At 43.6% G+C, this 15,827-nt stretch overlaps 1 protein-coding gene across 1 annotated transcript in view; it reads right to left on the bottom strand.

The window, feature by feature from the left end:
• ARHGAP21 (Rho GTPase activating protein 21) overlaps window positions 1-15,462 on the bottom strand; it is a 125,060-nt gene extending 109,598 nt beyond the window's left edge. The window contains exon 1 of the mRNA XM_075492649.1: window positions 15,442-15,462. The gene's annotated coding sequence lies outside the window, so the exon portion shown is untranslated. The remainder of the gene's footprint in view (window positions 1-15,441) is intronic.
• Window positions 15,463-15,827: the final 365 nt, after the last annotated feature.

Raw genomic sequence — 15,827 nt, 5'->3', positions numbered from 1 at the left:
CCATGATTCGTTATAGAAAGATGCTCAAAATCTTTTTTTTTTTTTTTTTTAATTTACAGTTTATAAATTCACAATTTGTACTATGTTTACAGCAAGCAGTTTTATTTGCCTGGTTTGGGAGAAGTATCTACAACTTGAAAGAGTTGTAGATGTTCAAAAAAGCAGCCCTTATTCTTCCCAGATTTCCTTTAAAGAGACAAGCTTTTTGCCCCCTAAATTTGGCTAAGAATAGAGGAGTTATAGAAAAGTATCAACTTCTCATTCCTGAAACAAAAGTATCTACTTCCATTGTGTGTTTAATTAATTTCAAAATACTATTATTTTTACACCACTCTTCATATTTTCATTTTGTGACTTCATATATAACAGCATTTCAGCTTTTAGATATTATATATAGTTTTGCATTATAAAAAGAAACAGAAGTTGTATTTGTAGCCTTTTTGCTCTAATACTTGAAGAAAATGTTAGTTGCTTGGAGTATCTGTGCTTAAACCTGGCACCAATTCCTCCAAAAGAAGGTCTGCAGAAAGTATACCATGCAAGTTTACTTATACTCTAGCAATAATACAAAAAGCAGTCAGCTTTATTTAAAGAACAGTAATAGAATAGGCACAACTGGTTTTTGCAAGAATTAAAGGCTTTTTTCAAAAGCTCGTTTATTAGAACTGCTGATCCAAAGCCTGCTAAAGCCCATGAGAATCTTCAACTGAAAGGATTTATACAGGTTATTTTATGAAGTAAGAAGAATGTCATTTTCCCCCTATTTCAGTATTTTAAATTAGGCTGTGAATACTTTTTTTTGCAATTATAAGAAAAACTTTTATTAACATAAGCCATCACAAAATGTTTTCCTACACATTTTTTTTTTTTTTACCAACTTCTGAAGCCATCTATCCTAAATCTGCACTTAAGAATTAAAAAAGTAGTCTGGACTGCAATCATTTTAAGCAATAAATACGATGGAACTTCTGGGAACTTGATGGAACGCAAAGTACAAAATAGCATAATGGAACAGTAAAGCCTCTACTGCCACTTTGTAACAGCAATATGTAAAATAAGGTAACGATGAAAAAAACAACAGGCTTGTGAAAGAAAGTGCAACTATCCCAGAAAGGCTTTATTAAGGGGTAAGAATTAATTGAAAGATCCGTCTGTAATGAGTCATTCTAAAATGCAACTAGTCCTATTCCTTTCCCAAATGAGAAGAGTCTCTAGAAGGAAGAAACCAACTTCCTCAAAAAACAACTGTACCATGGGATATAGAATACAGCGGAAGAACCACAACTGCTCCTCATGGGTTGAAAAGGCTACTAATACTCAGTTGAGGACATATTCTTGTAATCCCTGCTTTCTTGCTTACAAAAGTAGGGAAGACTACAAGAGCCTTCCAAGGAATGAAAGCTTATGGTATCTTGGGTCCTAAGACGCAAAGAGAAATCTGCCAGGCCAGATTATCTAAGTGGGGGAAGTGATCACAGTATTAACTGAACTTAAGGTCAAGTCACTCCCACAAATCCTGTTCCTAATCTCACACATAATACCTTCCCCTCAACTCATGCAGTGGCATTAATGGCTTGAATTTAAAAAAAAAAAACCCAACCACACACAAACCACCAAAAAACCAAAAACAACTCCCCAAAACACACACACAACCCCCCCCCCCCCCCCCAAAAAAAAACAAAACCACATACAAAAAACACCCACACTAAAAAGTTATGATTCACCCTTCCAAAATGAGACTGAGATGATTGCGGTGTTTGTGCTTCACTTCCCTCACAGCAGACACAGAACATAATATAGAGATAAAATTCTGTTTCCAAACTTCAGGTTCCCATTGCAAGCTGCAAGGAAGCCTACAGACAATTACATCACTGGCTGATGTTGCATCATTCACAATTTAAGCCACTGACAACTGGCCATTAAATGGATAAAGGTTAACATGCTGAGGAGTTGGGGGGGCACAGGAGGGCAGAGAATCTTTTTCCCCCGAATAAACTTACACCAGATAGTGTGAGAAACAGGCATCATCAAATTCTAAGAAGCAAGTCTTAAACTGAATGCAAGGGTTTTTTCCGTAAGTTTCTACAACTCCCCAGTTTAAATGAAATGAGGAAAAAAATTATTCTCTACATACAAACTTACCAGTGAGAACTGTTTGCCCTGTCCACGCCTTGCTGAGTAACTGTCTAGTATTACCACTGTCTCTACTCACTCACCTTAAAGAATTTAGTTTCTCAGAGTCATGAATCACTGATTACAAGAGCAGAAACCATCTCAGCCACAGATGCCTTTTAACATTTTAGACCTAGCTTTAAAAATAGTGCAAAGCAGCACAGGCTGGTTTTAGGGGGTGGGGATTGTTGGTCTGCTCACCCACAAAAGACAAAAACCCCAACTCAGCGAACTATTTTGTGGCCACCTCATTTCACAGTCCTTTAGGTAAAAGTTTACCTTATTTTTTTTACCTTCTTGAGAACTGATTTTCAAGATTGGTGAAGGGGAGAAGTTCCTTTTTGCCAGGTAGAGCTTCTCCCTCCCATACTTTCCCTACCTGTACATGGTTCAGTCCCATGCAGCAGCCTTTGAAGCTATGTAGCTTGCTGTGTAGCCCCTCAAAGTGCCATTTCCTTTCCCTAAGCCAGTACCACAGAACTGAAGTGGAAGAGGAGTAAGGGGAAACCAACCAACTATTCAACAGCGAACAAAACGCCCAGTAGCATCATTCACCACAGAAGGAGAAAGGAGTTTTCTACTGGCTCTTAGGGATTTACTGGTTTTGCTGCTGCAGTATTTGCAAGACTTGGAATCAAGAATAAAGTCTTGCAATGTAATGCAGTCCACTAAAAGTAGTAATGCAGAAAAAAATTGAGACAAAAAAGTACCTACCTGACTGCAAACAAGTAGAAAATAAATGAGAACTACAACAGTGTATTTAAGTTCTGCATACAAGCCACACAATCACCTTGCCTTCTCCTTCAACTGGGAGGGTGGGTGGAGGAAGAGATGGGGTGAAGACAAAAGCTGGTAATTGTGCATTTCATTTTCACTTATCAAAACTGGAGAACATTAGAGCCGTATGATGCAACAAGAATTAATAGCAACTTCCACAAAAGCAAGCAAAAACAAAGACTAAGTTTGGTATTTAGCCTGAGCCTTTGAGAAGCACAAATAGGTCCTGTTCCTGAACATTAGCCTGAGCCTTTGAGAAGCACAAATAGGTCCTGTTCCTGAACATTTGAAAAACTGCATTTCCTCTTGCTGATCGCAAACGGCTGCCTTGTTTCAGCAGGCTTAGTACAGAACCTCCTGAAAGCAGAAGGAACCCTGACAAGCTATCACAGAATCAGCATCATAACATATAAGAATGCCTGTAGATCAGATCAAAGGTCCACTTAGCCCATCTCCAACAGTGACCAAATGCAGATAGTTGCAGATAATTAGGAAAGAACACAAAAGCAAGCATCACTAGAATATCCTCCCAGCTTCAATTACTCACAAATCCATAATTCATTCCACTACAAGGGTATTTAGTAACTCTAAAAGTATTGCTCTTCCAAAAACGCGGGTTATCCTTCAGCTTACATACACACTTTTAGCTTCCAAAATATTATGGTGCAGAGCAACAAGCTCAATTAACTTTTATGCAAAGGGCCATCTCCTTTTGCTTGTTCTCACTCCACCATGCTCATTGACACCCCGAAATTCTTGGAGTAGATAGTAAAAAGCTGACCCATAGAAATTCAAGAGAGATGGAGACAGCTACCACATCTCAAAGTCATCTCTCCATCTCCACAGTTTCCTCTTTCCCAAATTGCCAAGTCCTAGCTTCCTTAGTTGTTTTTGGTACAGAAACAACTCCATATATTAAATTATCATAGCTGCCCTTTCTCCGAGACTTTTCTGGCTCTACTATATAGTTAGTGAGATAGGGAAAAATGAAGGGGGAAGAGACAGAACTAGACATAGACACACCAGCTCCAAGTGCACGATGGATTTATACATTGAGGCATGACAGAGAACATTAACTGTTCAAAATTATTAGGAAATGGATGACAGTTTGCTTTTTTAACCACCACCAAGCATTAAGCTGCTGTTTAATCCTTAGAGTTACCTATCACAACTCTAAGACCTCACCCATGAGGTCCTAGTTAATCATTACCTTTCAGTGTTTTATATGTGACATATTACTTGCCATTTATGCACACTGAGTTTTCATTTTATTTTTTACCAACTACTGCTAAACATCAAAAGGTCCTTCTGCATTTCTTCATGGACAATTAATCTTCACTAACCTGAATAACAGCATCAGCAAGCAAAAATTCTGTACAAAGAAAGATAGAAAAATAAGCACTTTACCTCTCCGTTGTGATTTAACTCATGAAAACACCAGAAAGCTATTGGACCTATTTAGATATACAGCTGAATCATATTCCCAGTCACAGTGTAAACGGAGAGAAAATTACTCAAAACCATCTATAAGGAAGTCACGAACAACACCACGTAACAGGCATGGGCTATGAAATGCTACCAGTATTGGCCTGCAACCAACATCATGTTTCACAACACTTGCATACAGAAAAATCCTTTGTTCCACCAACTCAGCTACAAGGACCATTCTGGTCAGGTATGCAGTATGTTTAAAAAGCAGTAACACTACTTTTTAAAAAAATTAAAATGCTAACAAGAGACACGTAATTAATGAGCTTGTATGATTACCTCCATGACAGCAGGATCATAACATCAGCTTGCCAAACTATTTATGACTACTGAATTACTCTAGCATCCGATTCAGATGCACAGATTGCAAAAAACATTGAAGACTATTCATGTAAACTTCTTTCATTCTTCAAACTTTCATATTAATGCTAATTTGGCAAGACAGGATACTTTAATAACCCAAGAGCAGTACACAAGCCATTCATTCTTCCTTCCTTAACACAAGAAAGGAGATCATGTTCAAATCCTACCTCATAGGCAGCTCCAAAACAACTTCTCCAACAAAGTTTTAAAAAATAACTAAAGCGAACAGAAAATGCGAGACTGTATTCAGACAAACCCATACAAAAACAGCGTAAGTAGACAGAATGGAGCAGAAGGCCTGTAAAATTGCCATGAAAATTGATTACTCCGGGCAAAGTTTACTTACTCACCTTTTACCATGGTGATTGAGGATAATAAAATTTTAAAATGCATGCAAGAAGGAACAAGTAAGATTTTACAACCATTGATGAATAAGAAATGTTTGTGGCTACACACGGGAATACTTTTCACTAGAGTCACAGGCTCCCTATTAAAGTTCCATCAAAACCGGAGAGCTGAGAAGAAAAGCATAGCAACAATGCCAAAGCATGAACTGCAATGGGACTTCTTGTTACACAAAAACTGTGGCATTCCTTTCAGAGATAAGCTCAACCAGATCTTTATCTTACGAAAACAGGTCAGAACCTACAGGTAGTAAGAGCCACCTGCTTGAGGTGCACATACTAGGATCTGCTGCTTCTTTTGCTGGCCAAAACAACAACAAAATGTTTTGGTTCTTGATTCCTGCATCACAAGGAAATTTTGACCGTTTTGCATATCCCTGCAAGCACCAACTGAACTCTGGCCCTTTAAAACATTATAAAACTGAGGACATATGAGTTTAAACATGTCTAAACTATACCAGACTAAGTTTTTAATTAAATAATTGTATTTAAGTATCAGTCAAGTTTCTTAGGAAATCAAACACTTCCATGTTCCATTACAACAGGGTAGTCCTTGGACAAGTTAAAATGTTGTGTTTTCCTCAAAAATAACTGGAACTCTCTTATGGTTTTGAAATCCACATGACTTTAGCTCCATAGTGTTTGAACAGTGTGTCCCCATGTAAAGTTTTCCAATATAAAAATGCAACTTAAGGTGTAAATTTAGCTCGGTTTTCGTTCTCAAAATTGAGAAGTTTGCCTCAATGCCATGAACATACCACTGGATAGGCTGCATGCGTCTGTCACAAGCCAAGTGATCTGGAAGGGATTTCTGAGAATTTAAATATTCTCTTTTAGTTCATCTCATGGTCAGAACAGGTAGTACTCAAGTCACCTATTCACTTCAAAGCATTAAATCACATCACAAGAAAATATTTTTATTTTAGCCTTTTCTGCCCTCACACTTAGAATAAAAAAAGTACACAGATATTTGAAGTAGAGAACATCTATGTATTCAACACCAACATTAAAGCAGTTGAAGAAGCTTTGGGGTTTAGTATTTTTTTTTATTACAGGGGTGTTCATTCTCTTATGTTCTCATCAACTTCTTAACATGAAAAGCCCCATATACTTAGATGAAAAGTAAAATATAAGAGAAGAGAATAAAATACAGTCTTTAGAAGAGTGATTTGTAATTAAATTTCAGTAAGAAATACTACTCCATTAAAGTATACAAAGAAGTACACATGGATATGAGTAGGAGGGCACACTAGCATTTCTATCAGTAAAAATACAAGATCACTTCAGAAACAGGCTCAGGTTTCTTTTTTCAACTGATTTGTACCAACTGCAACTGTTACTCAGAAGTGTTTAAAATCTCTCTTCTGAGTAAGATTTAAAGGTTTCTATTTGACTTCTCCCCCATGGCTCTCCAAACAAAAAGCACAAACCTCAAAATTAAAAATAAGGAAGATTATGTCATCCAGCCAGCCCAGTGATGCCAGTGCAAGATTATTCCCTACAGTGTATTTGCTAGTGCTTAATGCAGTCCATACTGTGTGTCCTAACACATTATGCAAATGATACACACATAAAAGAAAATGTCTATCTCAAAGTGCACCCCTCCACCAACAGCTGATCTGTAATTAGCCATGTCCTCTAAGGAGGCGCCTCATTCACCCTCAGCAAAGCAGCAGCTGCTGGCAAATGGAAATAAAGAAATTTAGAACAAAAATAAGCCTACTACCTACACTCCCAAAGGTGTATGCTCATGGTCACAAGCCAGAGTCAAAATCTAAACAGCTGTTTGCATTTTTCCAGAATGCCCACACAGAACCTCTCATGCTCAGCGCCAAATATTTACTAACATGATTTGTATATGGCGCTCTCAAACACCATGCTGTTCAGAGAGCTGCAGCAACGGTTACCAATGTTTCACTCATATGTACTTTCTGAACTACAAGTTTTCAATGCAAAAATCAAGAACAGAAAATAAAAAGCAGCAACACTTCCTACTGAACGCGATTCACTGATGATATACAAAACAATAATAGGGTACAGCAGTTCAGAAAGTTGAAGTAGTTCTAGCCCCCCCAATACAAATAAAGAGATTCAGAGAACAAAGCATATAGCTATACCTAGTTTTTACTTTCCTATTACCAAGTGATCTAATATCTAAACTCTAGTGTTATCTCCATAGAAGAGTTCTCTTCAAATCTAACAGCAATGATAGAACAGTCAAATCAGCAAATTGTTTCATCATTACTAACGAAAGACAGTTAACAACAACTCAGAGAGTAGCTAGAGTTCCCATGTAACTGGAGTAAAGGAAAAATGCATTTCACCCTGGTTTAAAAAAAAGAACAAAAAAGGAAAACACAACAGAGGAAGCCTTCCCATTAAATAATTCTTAAATATATAAGAACTGTATACATAAAACAGCTTATCGCACCTTGCAACTGTAAGATTAGGCACTTTCAGGTTTACAAGATGTGTCGAGCCTCTCTGATATGAACACAGTCAAAGCCTCTTTGATGCCGCTGTTCCCATCCATCAGCTGCACTTACACTTCTACTCTATGTACCTACTACTAGGTGATGGGGAAAAAATACTACAGAAGTGTCTTTGCAAAAATATTAAAAATGACAAGGCATAAGAAGGATTTGGACAGGAGAAATACACAGTATTTACATTAAACTACATTCTGTATAATAAACAGGCAAAGTGTGACCTGATTATCCCCATTCATCCACCAATCTGACCAGACAGCATAACTCTCATCCACTGTTTATCTACTATACTTGACACAACATATTATTTAGTATATATACATATATTATCTATTATGGTAGGCAGGCAAACACTTCCTCTGTAGCAAGACCCTAATTTCAAAGATTTGATGAGATCATAGGCTCTGACACCTTCTACAACCATGGAGTTATACCTAACAGGTCATCAGACTGACTTCTGGAGTACTGTCAGTTCAGACTGTTTCAACACCAATTTAGAAGCCTCACCATTTATACTAGGGCTAGCTCATGCTTTTTAAAAACAATGACCCCTGTTAACAACAGGAAATAAATCTGTTTTCATTTAATATCATTTCCTAATTTTTTATATCTGCTTCCTATCCTATGCTATTTAATATGCAAACAACTGCAAGGAAGAATAACACACAACCTCTTAATGCTCGAAAACCTTAATTTTTCTTCCAGTTCTTATCATAGAAAAAAAATTCACCAGCTACAAAGCTTCAGTATATATTGCTAACAGGTTAGTCTAACACTGCTACATAGAATTCCTTAGACTTAGAGATAATAAGACTCACAGGTTGCACATGTACATATTCTAATCATCATCTACACAGCAACATACATATGTATTCACAAAAAGAAAAAAAAAAGATCAGCTTTTACTCTTTTCAGAGCCCATACTGTTCTGCTGAGCTACCATTTGGTCATCCACCTACAGGAAAACGCTTTCATACATTCAAGATGGACAAGATCACAAATGCACGCAGTGTGTAAGATTAAACACCTTCTCTTTCCCAACTGTTCTCTCAATTGTTTTTTGTGTATACAAGTAAATACAACAGAAAAGAAATAATATGTCAGAAGTAGCAGATATGTTATTTTCACATTTTAATAATAGAAATCATTAAAAATAGCTTATACAAGGAAAAAAGTCAACTCGGTACTTTGATGTTTATTAAACCTGTTAAAGAAAAAAGTTCACTCTTATAATCCATATACTGCATGCAATAAGTGTAATTATTTTGTACTGGCACAGTTCAAGATATTCTTCAGTCCATCAGGTTTCTCTTGCAAAAACTGGTTTTTTTCAGACAATTATCGAAGTGGTACAATCAACAAAGGTGTATTTTTGGGAAGCAAAAAGTCACTTTAAAAACCATCAGATGGAACTACATTTGAAAGCAGATTCCTCCGTTTTCTTGAAGGAATCATTTGCTGCTTTACATTGTCACTTACCAAATACATAACATTTCCCCATAGAAGAGGTCCATGTTCTGTCGAATTATCTTAGGCTTACTCCAACATAAATGAGAGCAGAAGTCAGTGTTATTCTTGCATGATTAAACAGGATTTGACTCAAGCTGTTTGAATAGTTGCAACCACAACTCCTGGTAATGCCGGTATTGATACTGAATTTATTCTCCCTTGATGGAAGGTTTGTGCAGAATTTTCTATCACCATAAGTAATATACACTTCTAACAACTAGTTTTAGTTTTGATATTGTGTATTATTTGACATACGAAATCTTACAAATGCATTTCTCCAGTTCTGATTTTTAACATTAAGGTTAAACCTTCTGGCCTCTTAAGCTCACACATAGAAAAAGCACTGATCTCCAACAATACAGAGTTCCAGAACAGTTTACAGGCATAATTACATAAAGATTGAAATGCAGGATCAAACTACAGCCTTTCAGTGCTTGTGCCCGTATAGTAGAGAGACATAACAGCTGGAAGTCACCACTCAAAGTTTACCAATGTCATCCCAACCCAGTTGTTAAAATAGTAAACGATCTATTAATTATTGTTAGTGAGAGTGCCAATCATTTTCTATTTTTAGTGTCATCATTGCCCTTCTCTGGTTCCTGACCCTTCCAGAACAGGCTTCTCTTCAGTTTACGTAGTTGTGCTCTCTGAGAAGGTGTAGGAGTGAGGATATTGTGGGGTTTTCTACCCCTTTCTGAAACTGAGTATTTGTGGTTACAAAGCAAGTACTAAACAAACACTAACTTTTCTTTTATAGCAGTCTTTGCAAATGTATTCCTAATTATTGCTAAATACAGAAACTCTCAGGAATCTCTAAAGACAGTCAACTACTCCTAACAACTCAGCTGTTCAAGCAAAAAAAAAAAACCCACAAAACCACCCCAAACCACCAAATTTCTAATACTTTACTGTAAATTTGCATTAACCCACACTCTTAATGCAAATTTATGGTAAAGTATTAGAAATTTGCAATAAATATCTCAATGTATGTGTGCTCTAATGAGTTCCAACAGAAAAATATCAAACACAATAAAATTAGTTGATAAAGTATTTTTAGTATTCATAAACTGAGGAAACAGTATTGTTTACAATAAAAATTTGGCTTTTAAAGCTACACACACTGTGGTTGTTATTTTTTCATCCTACATTTAACATTTTGAATTTAATTTTAATACAGATTAACAGTAAGCCATACCACAAATAGATTTAGCAATTCTTTTCAAGTAAATGCAAAATAGTGGGAATAGAAAAGCAAAAAAGCACTTCTTGTTGTGCCTTTCTAGGGAGATTAAGGTTACACTAACAAAGAAGCCAGTTCCAGCCTCGAATCTGGACAGGCCTGTAGATGGGATGTTGTGACTGTAGTACTGCCTGTACCTCAGCAGGGCTTAATCACTCCAGCAAAACACTGCTACAACCTGACAAAACAAAGACAGTATATGCCTATTAATCTAAAAGCCAGAAAGAACACGCTCTTACTTATCTGTCCTTATGAACATAAGCTCAGCAATTCTTGCACCCATCTGCAAATGTGTGTCAGATTTCAAACAGAATAGCAAAGAGCCCTGAGAGTCCCTGGCCCTCTCTGCCAGCTCCCCCAAGAGCCCAGAATACGTGATCTGTCCCTTTCAACAGGCGCTGTATGTTCAGGCGGGAGCCTGCAAGCCTGAATGCGCAATCTTTGTTCTCAACAATCGTTTCAGTGAAGGGGCTCTGAAGTGAGAAAGACCACCAGGTACAGTGTCAAAGTGGGGGGAAACAAAAAAAGGCAGCAAAAATAAAAATAGAAATCATGGCAAGGCATGACCAAATGGAACATAGTATCAGACTAGACAGGCATCCAAAACAAAGAACAATTATCAACCAACACATGCGTTACCTAAAGGAGTCAAAAAACTGTATGTCCTCAATTCTCCCACTTCTGTATGCGAAGACACACAGAAGCACTAGCTTCTCAGTCAGACGTTCCCTTTCTTTGTCTGCCCACTGAACTTGAAACCAGAGGACAAGTTTTTCAGTTCTTGATCAAACCTTGATGATTATAGCTGTACATTTCCAAAACCTTTAACTGGCTGAAAATCCTAATTTCTGTTGCAACTAACTGCCCTGCCCATGATGAACACGGGCTATGCTTGGAGCCTTCCTCATGACAACCTGCTGAGCATATAGGTCTACAGCTGAACATTAAATGTAGATGAGTTAATACTGCGTTACAACGCAAATACCATATGGGATACAGTGTCCCAGAAACATAAATTATTTCCCAAAATTGCTAATACCTTGTGTGTCAGTATTAGCACACTATAAAACCCTGCAACTGCAGCAGCTTTCCTGCAAACTTAAAATTCCTTTTTTTATAGTAACTGTGTTTCATTAAAGGTGTTTTCTGATTTTTTTCAACAGAAAAGAGGTTCTTACTGTTCAATACAGTAAGACTTCAGTTAAAGGGATTTGTTCACCTATAGCACATCAAGCACTGTACACAGTAACTGTTCCATCAACTGAGCTGAGACAGCAGATCCCACGCCACAAATCCTCACTCTCCCTTGGCATTTTACACCAACGTATAAAAAAGTTGTAAGAAAATAAGTTGAACTTTAAGCCATGCAGCAATATGTATACCAAGTAACTGAGAAAGCATTGCACCCTTGATTAGGTGTTCATGAGGGCTACCTACATTCAAGCAAAGATTATGTCAGGCCTGCTGTGATTACGGCAATCATCAGTGTAAGCAAATGTTTTCAGCAGTTGAAATGTAACTGCAACATATAAGTATCAGGCAAAACAACAGGCAGAGCAGCCCATTTTGCAATTCCATACCTATTTGTAGTCCCATATAGACAGCTTTAACATGATGAGCCCCAAAAGTGCCACAGGCCTTGTTAGGGCTTACCACAGTAGGGATAGGTGGATTATGACAAGTGCCAGTGCCAAAAGACTAGCAGTCTCAATACCATAGAATTAAAAAGCAGATTTTCATTTTTACACTTTGACATGTGGTTTCCTCCCTCTTCCCACGCTATTGGAACAGTATTAAAGGATACATTCTCCAAAAATGGCCTTGTTTTCAGTTACGTTTTTAACAAGGACATCAACAAGAATAATGCATGATTGAATCTACATACAAATTAAGAATCATAATTTATCACAAAGTCTTAAATCTTAACATCTTCTGTTTTCTTACTTAAGAGTCACATTCTGTCCTCACCTAACCCACCTGCTTTAAGAGACTATGTGAATCTCTTAATTGGGAGTAAGGCAGTAAGGAAGGCAGTGAGGAAAATCTTACAGTACCTTATGTGCCACTCTTAAATCAAGGCAAAAGGGTGAATTGAGGATAGCAGTAAACTAAAAACTGGTGTCTTAAAAGAAAAAAAAAAAAACAAACGCAAAAAAACAACAAAACCACCTATACTTTCTGTAGGTAGTTCTGTAGGTTTAAAATCACTCTACTGTCTTTCAATTTCAGCAAACAAAGGGGGAACATCTATATAAAAGGCATCCATCTCACAGCCCTACCCAGGTGCAAGTCAGTTTTCTGTCTTTGGCACAACATGCCCTAACTTTGAGAAATACAAAAAAGCAAGTTTGTCTTTGTAAATAGAGTTTAAGACAAGTCTTGGAACAACTCCACTGAAGGTGTTATATATATTTTGTTGCACCTGAAGTTACGGTTGTTTCGCAGACATTTATTACTATTAATATGGAGCACAGAAGGAAGCATCAGACACGGTTCTGCGTTAAAGACTCTGTGTTGCGAGTCCAAACATGCAATGGTGCCACCATAGGGCATACTATGAAGTTTTTAAACTGAACACAGAGGACGGTTCCAGCAACAAATGCTATGGACAGAAATACGTGTAATATAAGCTGCTGCGTACAGACAGGAGGGTGGCAAGTACCGGCTACAAGGAGGCAGCGGCCAGGCCCGTATTTCTACTAAAAAGCACCAGGGTTTGAGTGTGACGGCGGGGAAGGACGACGAAGCCGTACCGCAGTGCCGCCCAGTGAAGCGCTCCGGTCCCTCGGGGACGGGGCAGACAGGCGTCGGGACGACGCGGACAGGCTGAGCGTAGGGGCGACACGCCACGAGCTGACCGCGGGGCTGGGGCGGGGTACGAGGGGACCCCACGGAAACCGCCGCCCCGAGGGCGAGGACGGCGGCCGCTCCGCGGGGCGGGAAGCAGAGCCGCCACCCGACCCGTGAGGCAGCGGAGACGCCCCCGCCTCCTGGCCCAGGAGCGACGCCCCGACCGCGAGGCCAGCCCTCGGCCGCGGCGACAGCCTCCCCTGCCGCTGCCGGGGAGCCGCACGCCCGCACGGCTCCCAGCGTCCAACTCCCAGCAACTCCGGGGCGGGCGGGCAGGAAGAGAGAGGGAGGGAGGAAGGGAGGGAGAGAAGGGGCGGCCATTAAGCCCGCTCCAGCCAAGCCGTTCCCCGCGGCGGGAGGCGGCGACCGCCTGGCCCGGCCCGGCCCTGCCCGTGGCCGCGTACGCGCAGCCCGCCCGCCCGCCCCCGCCGCTCCTACCTGGCCGCCGGTGCCGCCGCCCGGGGGGGGCTCGTTGTCTCCATCTCCGCCGGGTGGCCCCGCTGCCCACCGGGTCGCCATTATTTCATTCCCGGTTACAAAGGAGGAGCAAATCCTCTGGAGCCCACATCGGGGAAGGGAAGGGAGGGGAGGAGGGAACCAGCGGCAGAGCCACTCGCGCACACCCGACGCGACGAGGCCAGCCCCGCCGCCGGGGGAGGGGGGCTCGGCCCCTTCACGCAGCTGCCATAGGGAAGAGCGCCGGGACGGCCCTGGCCTTCAGCTGCGCTCCCCGGCTTCTGCCTTCATGGCTGGAGGGGAGAGAGAGAGAGAGAGCAGATGTGTCAATCCTCGGCGCGGAGCCCCTGCCGCCTCCTCCGCCACCCGTCCCTTGTTAGGCTAATTGCACCCGTTCGTCATCTTCCTCTTCCTCCGGCTCCTCCTATCCAGAGCCCCAGCCGTGGGGAGGAGAGGGCAGGCGGAGGGAGGCGCCCACTCCTTCCTACTTCGCTACACCCAGGCTTTCGTGCTGCGGGCGGGAGCGGGGACAGAGGAGCGCTGCCCCGGCCCGCGGAGGGAGGGAGGGAGGGAGGGGAGCTCCAGCTGGCGGGGCGGCAGGCCGGTCACTCCTCGCCTGGGCCCAGCCGAACTTTGATCAACTGGTGGAGGACGGGGAAGGGAGCCGAGGGGCCGCTCCTTCACCGGGCCGGGCGGAAACCGCCGCTTGTTCGTGCTCCTCGCCCCAGCCGTAACTAGCGGTGTGAGCGGGCGGGGGGCGGCGGGAAACGCACAAACTCCGGTTAGGAAGCGGCAACAAAAGAGCCCTCCGGGCAGCAGCGAGGGCGAGCCCCTGGCTCGGCGGAGCCGAGCTTTTGTCTCTCACGCGAGCCTACCCCGCTTGCAGGCGGCTCCCTCCCCCCCGTCTACGTAGCCGGAGCCGTTCGCGATCAGACCACCGCGCCCCACGCCCCGCCCGCCGCCCCTCCCGCCTCCCTCCGCACAGACGCGCCGCTTCGCCCCGACAGCGGCAGCAGGCGGGCAGCTCTGGGCCGGGCCGGCCCCCCCGCTGCCGCCAATTAGGGCGTCTCGGCGCTGGGGGCCATCGCGCCGCGCCAGCTGCGCCCGCCGCGCTCCCCCGGCCACCTGGGTACCGGCCTCGCCCACCGCCGCGGGCGGGGGCCGCTTGCTGCGCTCCGGCCCGGGCTTGGCGTGAGGGGGAACCGCGGGCGCGCCGAGCAGCTTCAGTCAGCGCCCGTCTGAAGACGCGGGGTCTCGCGGCTTAACCGCCTCCCCCGCGCCGGCGACCGTGATCCCTCCCCAGCGCGGCACCTCCTTCTTGTCCGCGGCCTCCGAGCACGGCCCCCCTTTTCCCCCGTCCCGTTACACCCCCGCCCCAGAAAGGCCCCGGGTCCGCCGCAGCACCTCACGGCGGCCTCTGCCCTGACAGGAGCAGGGGCGGCAACCGCCCCCAGCCCGCCGAGCCCGGGCCGGCACCGCGACGCCCGGCACTGCCCCGCCGGCCCTTAGGGTAGCCCCCTCTTACTCGGCGGCCCGCGGGGGTCCGGACCCTCAGCCCCGCGGCGGCGACGAGGCGTTGCCGGCGCTAGCGGCTCCCGCTGCCTCCGCCGCTGGGGCCGGTGGGGAGCCCGTCCCCGTCCCCTTCCCCCGCCTCCAGGCTGGCGGTTTCTGTTCCCTCCAAAAATCCACCCACCTCCTCAGACGACACCGCGAGGGCAGGAACTGGCTCCCGGCTGCCTTCCAGGGCACCCGCCCTGCGGCCGGGGAGCGCAGAGCCCGCCGGGCCCGCACCCCGCCACTGGCCTCCGCCCCCGCCCGCCAGCACGCCCCGAGGCGGCAGGCGTTGGCGTTTTCTCCCCCCCCGCCCCCCGCGTTTTCGGGGGGGGTCCACACAGGAATAATCTGTTTTTCCACCCTAACTCTGGATTTAGTGCTTCTGTCGCCAGCTCTGACCTGCACCTGGCTTCGTGCGAGCTCCCCCGGCGGGACGGCGGCGGTCACGGCCGCCCTCGGGGGGCTCTGGGACGGGGCCAGGCTGAAGTCGTGCGGCCGCCCCTCGGCGTGTGGGGAGGTTGGTTT

Source organism: Mycteria americana, chromosome 2, assembly GCF_035582795.1.
Source record: "Mycteria americana isolate JAX WOST 10 ecotype Jacksonville Zoo and Gardens chromosome 2, USCA_MyAme_1.0, whole genome shotgun sequence".
NCBI classification, from domain to species: domain Eukaryota; kingdom Metazoa; phylum Chordata; class Aves; order Ciconiiformes; family Ciconiidae; genus Mycteria; species Mycteria americana.
Note: the sequence above shows the minus strand (reverse complement) of the source record. Positions and strands in the feature narration are given on the sequence as shown.